This window comes from Protopterus annectens, chromosome 5.part0 (assembly GCF_019279795.1).
Source record: "Protopterus annectens isolate FY-2018-M chromosome 5.part0, PAN1.0, whole genome shotgun sequence".
Classification (NCBI taxonomy): Eukaryota; Metazoa; Chordata; order Ceratodontiformes; family Protopteridae; genus Protopterus; species Protopterus annectens.
This window is the reverse complement of record NC_056735.1, coordinates 987,076,854-987,089,353: the sequence shown is the minus strand read 5'-3', so window position 1 is coordinate 987,089,353 and position 12,500 is coordinate 987,076,854.

Here is a 12,500-nt window from a genome sequence, read left to right as displayed (position 1 = left end):
AAAGCAACTCACACACGCACATTCTCCAGTCCCTCACACACACATCAAACATATTAGCACACTCAAACACACTCTAACCCCAACTCAAATCCCTTACAAAACACTCACTTACCTGTCAAAACACCTAGATGCACACACGACACCGCGGACACCATTAACACAATCCCGGACATCACGTAGCGTAAGGCCATAACCGCAAATTCGAGATATTCGGATTTGCGATTATGAACTTTGCTATTTTAAACATTCAGGTTTATAGTCTGGGGATACTGAAATTCGACGTTTTAGTATTTTGAGATTATAAATGGCTCCTAAATATATATATATATATATATATATATATATATATATATATATATATATATATATATATGTATGTATATGTATACCTATCTATCTATAAATATATATATATATATATATATATATATATATATATATATATATATATATATATATATATATATATATATATATATATATATGACAACAATCATGGAAAAACCCCGCATTACATACTCCTGAATGTGAGTGATTGCTAAACTGTGTGTTTAACCATTGTAGTTTCTGTGTGTGTTTTAGACTTGATGCCAGGCTTATTATTTTTATAACAAGTACCATTATTGGCAACATTAAGGTAAATATTCTGTTCATAACTTTTTTGTGAGCACATATCAGTTGTTCCCTAGGTGAGATACCCCATTTACACAGTCCTGTCACTTTATTTTAAAAGCATCACAGGCCTAAAGCAGATGCCCAATGCTGTCCGTCTAAAAAAACTCCAGCTATACTCTGTGGCATATCGTCTATTCAGAGGCGATCTCTGCTTAACATACAAGGCCATGTCAAACCCTGAGCTGTTGGACATGCACCACTTAAAGAAATCCCAATCCCTCAGAGCCACACGCTCCAGGGATCTAAACCTTGTCATCACAATGAACAAAACATGCTGGAGGGATAGGTTCCTGACCCAGAGACTCCCCATACTCTGGAATAGACTGCCCATACGTGTCAAGCAGAGCGTCTCCTTGGCCCTCTTCAAAAGGAATCTTGATGATTGGATGGGAGATAGGAAATTCACCCCGGGGATCACATCAGTCGCCATGCTAGACAGGGGTCCAGGGAAGTAAATATTGTGGGAAGAAATATCCAGGATATTGTTATCACTAGGCTTGTATAGGCCCTAGGGCTGATAGCCTAGTACTAACCTATGAACCTCTATAGTGTCATTTTCACTGGAGAATTTTAAACTAGCTATGTTTTAACAGCCAAGTACTAGTAAGGTCATAACTTAGATTAGTCAGTATTCTAAGTAGAAAAAAGCAACAATGACAGACAGATTATATTGCCGATTAAGCATGGTTGCTTTGTGATAAATACTGTTTTCATTGTGGACACAAGCATAGTTTGACGTTTTAGTAACCACCTTTATAATGCATGATATAGAAGTAGAGCATGGGCAAATGAAGCCTACATCTATCAAATGATCTACATGTCAATCAGTAATTCATGTTCTTTTTCTCTCAAAATTTTCAGAGGTAACTACTGTGAAGTATAATAAACTATTTGCTGTTGATGGTATAAAGGTAAATTAGGAAACTGTACTACTCTTCAGCGATAGTACAGAGCAATTTACTAACGATGGGTGATAACATGAAGTGTGCATCAAAGTCCATTAAAATTAAGTAGCAGTGAATTCAAATGTCTTAGCTTCTTCTTTTTCTTTCTTTGCTCGGAAGCATTGTCCCAGTAATGATGTGATATATATATTTTTTGATCTCCTGGAAGGCTTAATGCAGAGGCGCTAGAGAGGTTTTGTGCTTTTATTAAAGGATATATTACTGGCTTTGTCATTTGAAAATCTTTTGTTTTGTGTTTGGTGGTTCTGATTATGATGTGATATTTTGCCTGGATATTTATTCCACAGTTCTGCCAAATGTTATATGACATAGCTTGCCACAATAGATCAACAATGCAGATGAACTAGGAACATTCTGGTTGCTACTGCCTGACAATGTACTTTCATTTCAGTTGGATGCAAACACCAGTAATATAAAAGTAACAACAATGTAAAGTGAATATAGTGCTCTCGTGCACTCCTCTGGAAATATGTAGGAAGTCCATATTTTAAACATGCCAGCAGGCAGTACATGAATTTCACAAAATGACAATGTAGAGAGCAGAACAGCAATAATACACCTCAGTTTTGTCCTGTTTAATCACTGTGCCATCATTGACATTTACCTGACAAAAAAGCCAGATGCATCAGCAACTGCAAAATACAAAAATTAGTGGTGTCATCCAGGGAATCAATTACACTTGGTTATCAGGAGCCAGGGAAATCAGATACAGAATGCAAACATGACAAGAAGACGCAGTGCCAAGCAAAACATAAGGTATTCAAAGGCCTGAGCTTGTACTGTCTGGGGTACAAAATCAGGATAATTATACAGTGCATGTGTTTTGGCAACAGTAGCTTATTTAGTTAGCCAGAGAGCTATCAAACTCAAAAGTGCAACGCCAGATTAAGAAGACAGATGGCTTTACAACATGCCTTGTGTCTCTAGAGCAGACAAGCTGATAGTGAAACATGTACAGTGCATGAGTAAATAAAACAAAGGCTTTTAGAGTGTCATCAGAAAATGAGATTCTCAAGCATACCATTAGTATTTTAATGTAGTGACTGCTGGAACACAAGTGTTGCTCTACAAATACAAAGAAAGAAAAACAGCTCCTAAACTGGCAACTGATAAAGCTCCCAAAATAATGACTGCTCAGTATTCAACTATCATAGATATTTTTGCCTTTCATATCAATGTATGTATATAATATACACACACATATATATATATATATGTGTGTGTGTGTGTGTGTGTGTGTGTGTGTGTGTGTGTGTGTGTGTGTGTGTGTGTGTGTGTGTGTGTGTGTGTGTGTGTGTGTGTGTGTGTAAGCATCACTATTTTTTACCACAATGACACAGTGACTTATCCTTATTAATTTACTGAATTTTGTATAGAGATAAGGTTATATAAACAGACAGATGGATTCTTCACTGAGAGTTACATAACTAAACAGCAAATGCTAACACTTTCACATAGAGTTTAACTCCACTAATTGTGCAAGTGGTACAACTACAAACAGAGCTGCCCTGTAATGCCTTGTTTAAGCAGTTTAACACAGTAGGATAGGGCTATATGCTGTCAATGTTCTTCATCCTGTAACCTTCAATCAAATTAAATTAATTTATTGTAATTTCTTAGACAAACTATGATATAATTAATACTATATCCAGCAATGCAAATAATTGCTCTTGCAAAAAGCTTTCTTTCTGTTTTCTGTTTGTTCATGTATTTTCATTACTTGGCAGTTGGATTAAAACAAATTAATCTCATTAAACAAATGATGAATAAGACATGTGCATATTTAACACATACTCATAGGTTCATAGGTTCATGTGTATTTACAAGGCTAATGATCATAAGGGCCTTTTTAAGCCTAGCTATACATCCCAACTCTCAGACAAATTCTGATACCCATGATAAGTATAAGCATTGGCTTGGGAGATGAACCATTTACAGGTTACCTGTGTCCATTAGAGACATAGGTGCCAAACCAGGGATGGATTTATGGTTTCCCATCCAATTGTCCAAGTTGCACTTGAATTAGGTTAGGGAAGAACTCTGCTTCACATGGATGGGGAGCCTGTTCCATAGACAAGGTAGTCTCTGGGATACATACCTATCTCTTCAGCAGGTCCTAGTTATATCACAGGCACAGTTTAAATCTTTAGAATGGGTAATTCTGGTGCTGTTTGTTTTGTGGATATGCAGGAGATCCATCAGACTGGAGTCTGACAATGCCCTGTATGCCTGGCATAGAGCTCCCCTAAAAAGCCTGTAGGAGACAGAATACAGGGATTGGGCCTTGAGGTGGTCTGCATAGGACATATTGCTTACGCCCTGTATTCTTTTAGTGAGGAACCTCTGTGGGCATTCCAATTGTTAGATATGCCTGTTTAGGTACATACCAAAGAGGCATTGCCCTCAATAGGTCTGATGAATAACGAATTCAGGGGAACAATCACTTCCTTGGACTTAGATGCCATACCTCAACTTATGATCTGCAAAAGAAGAGAAAAACTTGTAAAAAGCAAAATAGAAGTTAAAATACAAGTATAGGGTTGAGCACACACAAACAAACTTTATCAATGATATATGTCCCTGATGTTTAAATTCCATTGAAATCTAATACACGCACACACATGCAAATATTCACACAGTGGATATCATCTCACACATTAACATTCAAAACAGAACCCATCAAATTTAACCACTTTCCTAAAACTCATCAAAACACCATTTACTTTATATTTACAGCAGGGGATTCCAGCTTGTTCCAACCTCTCATACCTTGCAAATTTATATATACCAGTTCCGATATCAACAACATTCAGGAAAAGAAAATTAAAATAAAAACAAGTAGAGTTTATTCTCCTGATGCCTTTGCAGTCGGTCTTCTAGGGAGGGATAAATTCAAATAGAGAAGAAGAACATGCTTAAATAAAAAGCAGACCAAACCCAACATTCATTCTATAATAACCACCAAAATAAATAGAAATAGATAAAAAAATTAAATAGGTTAATTGACCATTTAGTTAAAAGGCCTTTCCAGTCAATGTGTGAGACCATGGGTAGAGTAATTCATATGTACTTAATGAAACCAATGCTGAGGTTGCAGTCCAATACTGAGGATAGTTTTGCACTATTTGGGTAAGATTTCACATATGACTTGGAAAGGGAACATGTTGTAGATTATAGCTGATATTGTGAGCCATTATTGCACCAGTCTTAAACATGGTATGAAAGCTTTACATTTTTTTTTCTAGGAGGCTCTCCCTTAACTATTAAATGGAATTAACATATTTTTACCTTACTGATGTATATATTTTTTTTGCTGAACACATTTTGCATTAGCTGAAGAGCACTACTATGGGTGTCCTTTTTTTGTCGAAGCACATGGTTGACTGCTTATAGTGTTGCTTGAGATTGAGTATATTTATACTACTATACTCTATCAAAAAATATTTTATGTTATTGTCATTTTATTGATTAGTTGATATTTGTTTGTAAAGGATATATGGAATTAGTGGATGCTTTTGCAACAAAACTGAAAATCAATATATTTGGCTTTGGTTATCATTTGATTGACATTCTTTGTTAATAAGTTTTTCAATTTGTCTTTATTTGGCTTCCCCATTTCTAAATTATTTGTAAAATATTTAGAAAAATTATCTTTTCTGGGTTATCTCATAGTATCCATAATCCTATATGTATTCTATCTTCTCTACATAAGGGGAATTTTTAAAGGTGGAAGGATTTCTACTTCCAGAAACAACTTTTTTGGTCGCAATAAACTAGTTCAAATGTTTGTCAAAATGGATATTTATTTATTTATTGATTTACATTTGTTTACTGGCGTAGAACGCTGATCATGTTTGAGTAATTGTAGGCTCAGTACAGGTTGCTTAGTACAACAGGTTTTCTGAAAAATAATATTGAGTACATGAAATAATTCAGTATAGCAGAAAACAAGGATACAGCTGCTACATATGACAAGATATGGCCTCCTATATAGAGACTGACAAGATAACAGGCGTATGCAGAGTAAAAAACTTCAAGCTGGAGAGCTATATACATGTGTGTAGGTTATGCAGTCTAAAATTATATGCACATATACAAGTAATAAATGTCTGCAGAAAGTTTAAAGGGTTAGAAAGAGTGTTAGAAATAAAGATGTAGTTTTCTGTGCTAAGATGAGAAAATCTGAGAGTTAAATTGGTTAGTTAAGTGGTTATAGTAAGATGGTTAGTGAATGCTGCATTTGCTCTATGAAATCTTTGAGTGGGCATCTAAATGTGACAAAATTGAAGATCCTTCTGTGGCTTGAGGGGAGCATTTGCCATAATTTGGGAGGAAGTATAGAGACATTCTAGACTGTGCAGTGCAGTTTTATTTCGGGGCCTTGGAGGACTGTGTCTAACCTGTCTTGATTATGGAGACTGTAACAGGAAGGATTAGTTAGTATTTTTACAGTGAATTGGTAGGGGTGTCCTAATGAAGGAGTTTGATAAGCACTGAATCCAGAAGAAGGTCTGCTTTTTTGTGTCAGAGGTAGCCATTTAGCTTTTTGGAGAGATAGATACTGGTGCTCTACATGGGGCAAGTTATCTGCACTTCAGCAGAGTTTGTGAGTGAGGGATATGCAGGGTTGCCATGGTTATGCAGGCTGCATTAGCAAGTAAAGATAAGTAATATTCTGGTTCACTTGATAGGATGCCTTATCCCAGCATGATAGTTTTTGAGACCAGCAAAGTAGTCAATTGATTTTTGGTCTGATTTTCTTAATGCATGTTTGAAAGTTAAGAGTTTGATCTTGACAGATTCCTAGGTTTTTTTGAGTGTGGAAGTGGTTTCTTTGATGTCATTGACTGGGTCTTTGATCTTGAGGGTTTTGGAAGAATTTTTGGTTGATTTCAAAGACCATAGTTTTATATATTTCCATACTGTTTATTTTGTTTCTTTGTTTGTATGCTTGCTTGCTTGTTTATTTGTTTAGAGTTTAGGAGGAGCTTTTTGTTAGCAAACCAATTGCTTATTGTTAGTAGATCTAGTTCAACTTGAATCTGAATGATCTAGAACTGATGATACGATGGATGGCTAATAGATGGCTAGTAGCAGGCCTTGTGATGCACTACCAGGCTTAAGCAGGCAGCTGGAAATTAATAAAGCTAGATATCTGCATCCTAATCATAAAAGTTAAAGTAATAATACTACTACTACTACTGATAACAGGACAAGTCTGGGTTGCTTTGTTTGTCAGTATTATATGCTATATGAAAAAGTGTACAAAGTATTATGACATGTTGGAATATTCTGTTGTTGAATCCTGTTATAAGTTTCCCTGCAGTATAAGAGTCCCCTTAAATTGTTTTATCATTGAATAAGTTTAGGAGACATGTTGACTCATGCCTTTTTTTTAAACTGCATCTTTGTTTATAATGTTAGCTCTGTTTCTCACAAGGCCACTGTCTCTTGTGGTAAATGTTATATCTGCTAACAGGCTGTGAGCAATTTTGCAAGTATTAATGATATGAAGTTTCCTGCAGCTGATACTTCTGTTACTATGAGGGAGACATTTACTGCATTCTTTGTCTTTCTGGATTGTGTTGCATCAGGGAGACAAATCAGTCATTTTGTTCAAAGATGAAAGAACATAGTAGAAATATAAGAAATACATTCAACACTACTCCCCTTCTGACACACTTTCAAGTATTTCATGGTGGGTCTACTTTAAATAACCGAAGATCAGAACACCACATTCATTTTCATGAGATTAAAAATACTGACACCTTACATACCCAAACGCCAAAACTTTCCCAGAGTAATTAAACACTTGCCTGACATACCCTTTTCTCCACTGTAGTTTGATCCCAGAGTTGGTATATATAGTTAGCAGGGTGTGGGGGGCATAGCCCCCCACTTAGGTGGATATAATTACTTTGTTGTGTATTTCGTTTAAGTTTGGGCAATTGTTTACTTACCCTGGGAAAGCTTCAGTGTTCGGGTATGTAAAGTTTCAGTATTTGCAGTCTCACAGTAATGAACATCATTGTTCTGATCTTTGGTTATTTAAAGCAGATCCTTCATGGCAGTTCAATAAATGGTTTGCAGGTATTGATCTTAAAACAGGTCCATGTGCATTTTAGAAATAGTAAAAGACTTAAACATCTGTTGCAATATAAGTTGTTTCCCTGGGATTCATTAACAATTGTGTAGGCACTGTGCTAGGCCTACACAATGTAAGTTTGTTAGTGTGATGAGCAGCAGTGCTAACTGAATATGCATGCTGATCATCATGCCTACACATTTGCCAGCATCTTTTCTTGGCCTGCAATAGTGTTTGTGGACATGGAAAGGTGCTTGCAAGCAAGAGCACAGAATGCAAACAAAATGGCTTGCTTGTAGGCAAAGCTCACATATGAGCATGTGGAACAGCCCAAAATATTAACGGATAAGACAGTGAAAGAATATGAAGTAGTGAAAATGAATTGGGTGAATTGGGTGAATTGTACACAAATAATAAGTGTTTATAATGCTTAATGAATTAATATGGAAGGGGAAACGGGAAAGTGCATTCATATAACAAAGGCAAATGTGCTGAAATGTCAAAGAAGTATTTCTGACATAAATCTTGCAACAGTGACGTAATTGTAATTAAATGTCAATGACAATACTGGAGTCATTCACATAAATAAAACTGGGCATGCTAACAAAGGATGTGATAGAGATATAAAGCTACAGTGTAAAAGAAGGGAGAGAAAATGTGATATACATGTTAATAAAATGCTGAGTTTAGATAATAGTTAGCAATGACAGAAGATACATTATGAAATGAATGCATGCACTGCAGTTATTGCATATGAGATGTATATACAGGGAATTTATGTATGCAAGCCAACTCCCCTGCTATATACTCAACTTCAGCACGTATACACAAGGACAAATGGACCTTATAGATGTGATGTCAGGTACATCAGTTATGGGCCTGTTTTTGCAAAGAGATGTCAGTGGCACTCATAGAGAAAAGGTTTATCACCTGAGAACAGGGTTGCCAGACGTCCCTATTTGGGCAGGACTGTCCCGAGATCAGCAGCCTGATCCTGAGTCCCGCCCTGCCAGTTTAAATCCCGGCCAGCCTCCGCTTTGTTTGTTTTTTTGATTGTCCCGTATACCTGGCATACGGGCCAATCAAAAATTGCTAAACATGGAGCTTCTTGTGTTCCGCATTAAACACGAGAAGCTCCGTGTTTAGCGATTTTTGATTGGCCCATATGCCAGTATACGGGCCAATCAAAAATCGCTAAACACTGAGCTACTTGTGTTGAATGCGGAACTGCAATGCATTAAACACGAGAAGCTCCGTGTTTAGTGCATTAGTGCAGAGCTACTGAGTGAGCTCAGTTCTTTAATGTGGAACTATGTTCCGCATTAAAGACCTTTTTTTTTTGGTCTTCACTTGTCGTGAGAGACCTTCTCTTTTTTTTTGTCCCTACCTAGGGGGCTGGAAATCTGGCAACCCTGCCTGAGAATATGTAATAAACAAGCAAGTGCTGTATGGTCACATAAATGCTAGATGGTAATCTAAAAACACACAAAATGCATGAGACAAATACAACACAGGTCAGATGACGTCATGATTTCAAGTTTCCATTGCTGACTTGCAAACATTTCAGACCGGGCATGCTGACATGGAATTATAGGGAACATTAACATAACAGCAATTTAGCTGCAGAAAAACAAAAGAAAGTGATGTAACAGAAGACCAATCACAGTTTCTGATAGTCTGGAAGCATGCCATACAGTAAGAAAGATATATGTAATCTCTCATCTGCAATTAAGCTGCACAGTGTGATGAAAACAATTGCAGTAATAAAGAAATGTCCAGATGAAGACATACAATGCAGAGCATAATTATCTTGGGAATAGGTAATGCCTGTGAGCAATGAATCACATAATAAACATTCACATCATGTCATTTTCAAACACGTCAGGACAGATACCAAAGAGCGAGAGATGCATACCAGTCATGGATACCACAGAAATACACATAATGATCCTATCATGAAGAACATACTTGAAGAGCTTACAATACTTTCCTGTCATAATGGGCATGGAAGCCCATCTTGAAGGACAAGACCTGAAAAAAGTGTCCCTCTGAGTGTGCCATAACAATTGCCTGCATGTAAGCCACTGCTGTCTGACACATTTGTCTGATAGACAGATGTTGCCAAATTCAAACTCCTGCCTATTATACTAGACTGTCTCCAGACTACTGTATTGACTGTATGTGCCACATCAGATAGCAGTGGCAGCTGTCACAAACAACTGAACTGAATGTGTGCATTAAGAAAGCAGTTATGAGTATAATATGAGCAATTAGATTTATTCAGAATGCTAGAAAGGAGCTACATATGTTACTGTCCTCAAAATGGCGAGCAATACAATATTAATCCTTCCTTGACAAGGAAGCTGCTTCCATCATGTATTGTACACACTTTCCCAGAATTGGACCACAGTCTGTATGTGTAGGTATGCCAGTAATCAGTGTATGTGCCACAAGAACAATCACAACATGATATCCCCCAAATAACCATTTGACTGCCATGCAGTCCCAACCTGTGATGACATATCACTGTTCAACACATTAACGGATAAGAATAACTAGATGCAATAGTGTTTATGTAACATCAGTACATTCATATAATGTTGTCCTTTCATGAATTGAACAGCAAGTTATGTGACTCTGCTGGCTGAGACTGCTAACTAATGACATGTGGATAAACCACAAGTGGCACAGTGGAAGACTTAACACAGTGACACTCCACTTATGCTAACTTATTTATTTCATTAGATGTATGTGTTATAAACAATCTCTGTGAGATATCAGGGATGGTGCAGGTCTGTACCTCTGTAAATAGACACATTATTAATATGATTGATGCTATTCATGCATTACAGAATAAGGCCCAGCAATGCTAACAGGCACTGAATGTGGATGTTGACCACATGAGACTTTGACAACACAATATACATGATATTGTACAGGATGAATGCAACACAGTAGAAGTGTCACTATAATTGTGAGATATGATGGCATATAAAGGCACTGCATCATGTTATTGCTGCAAGGGATATGTGTGCCCGTACTAGCTGTTCTAAGTCAACAACATACAGAATGTTATCTTAGTCCCTTGTGCAAGAATATATCAGACCAGAAAAAATCCAGAATTTACTCAAGATTCATTTTAGATGTTAGTGAAATAAACACCTTCGTTTATCCTTGACTCCCCTCCCTCCCCCTTTGATAACTCTTGATGAGCCATCTAACTAAAAACTGTAGTCTAGGAGAAAGTGTTTGCGTGTGCCATAGATAAGATAGCTTGCCCTGGGCAAATCAAACTATGTGTGACAAATTTAAAGGATGCTGCATTTCTCTTCCAAAACTGGTCCTGTGAAAGGAAAGTGAACTGAAGATCATGGCAAATAAATAATGCGGACAGACGTGTTAGTCTTCTGAAAAACATATACAAACACATTGCTGCAACAGCTTTGTTCTAATAACGTTTCTGATGTTTGTCCTGTATGTGATGCATTATACTGTTACATCCAAGAACAATCTATTTGAAGATTACATGATGGACCCTACATGTAGTCAGGAAATAATTTAAAGCAATCTCCTTGATTAATATATCCTGTCCTACCGACAGCTATGTCCTTGGAAACTTTTTTTAAATCATTACACTTTGTATGTAACTGCCACAAAATGCTTTGGAGAAAGTGCACAGCATAACACACACACGCACACACACACACACACACACACACACACACGCACACACGCACACACGCACACACGCGCACACACGCACACACGCACACACGCTGGGGGGAGGGAGGATGACATAATGGTTAAGGTGTTTACCTTAAAGACACAAGGTGCATGGTTTGATTCTCCCATGGGGTAACTGGCTAGGCTTCAAATGGGCTAAAAAGAGCAGTTAGCCTAGTACTAACCTATGAACACACACACACACACACACACACACACACACACACACACACACACACACACACACACACACACAGACACACACACACACACACACACACCAGAGTGAATGGGAATTTTCTTAGCATTCTGCTATCCATCTTGACAAAAAATAAATGCATATTCTATAATAACTACTAAACTAAGGCACCTTACTTCACCTGAACACTACTAAACATCACACAATGAATATCACATGAACTGCATAGATTACACAAAAGGCCTAGTTTAATAACTAGACATAAACATTCTGACAGATATTAGAAACTATTCAAAATGTCTGACAGGTACTCCTAAACTCTCTTTTATTATTTCTGTTCCCTATATTTATTTTTGTAAAACAAATAAAAAAAAAGATTTAAAAACACAAAATTAGCCAATACTCTTCCTATCAATCAGCTTGCCATTCTAGACTTCTATTCATAACTAGTCTTTCTAAACAATCATTTGTAGGCCATCTTCCCTCCACTGTTTAGAGAACATAACTTTATACAACAATTTCTTGCCACTAACTTATTGGTCTTGTTTATAAGTAGCTTCCAGCCTGAACAATAAAAGACCTGTTCATCTTTTGACCTCTTTTGCAACAATTTTTAAAGTTCACTTTTAATTTAATGCTCCAGTGGGATTAGAGTTGTAACTTAGAAGAAATTCCATACATAAAATAATCTTCCATACTATATATACTGCAAATATTACTCACTAACATTCATCTAATTTGAGGAATACAGTAATTTACTATTTAGACCTATGGTGATGTTATTTATTTATATGTTTGTTACAGAGCTGATGGCCCATCTTTAGTGGAGGTCCAGAGAGAAAAGCTACCCAAA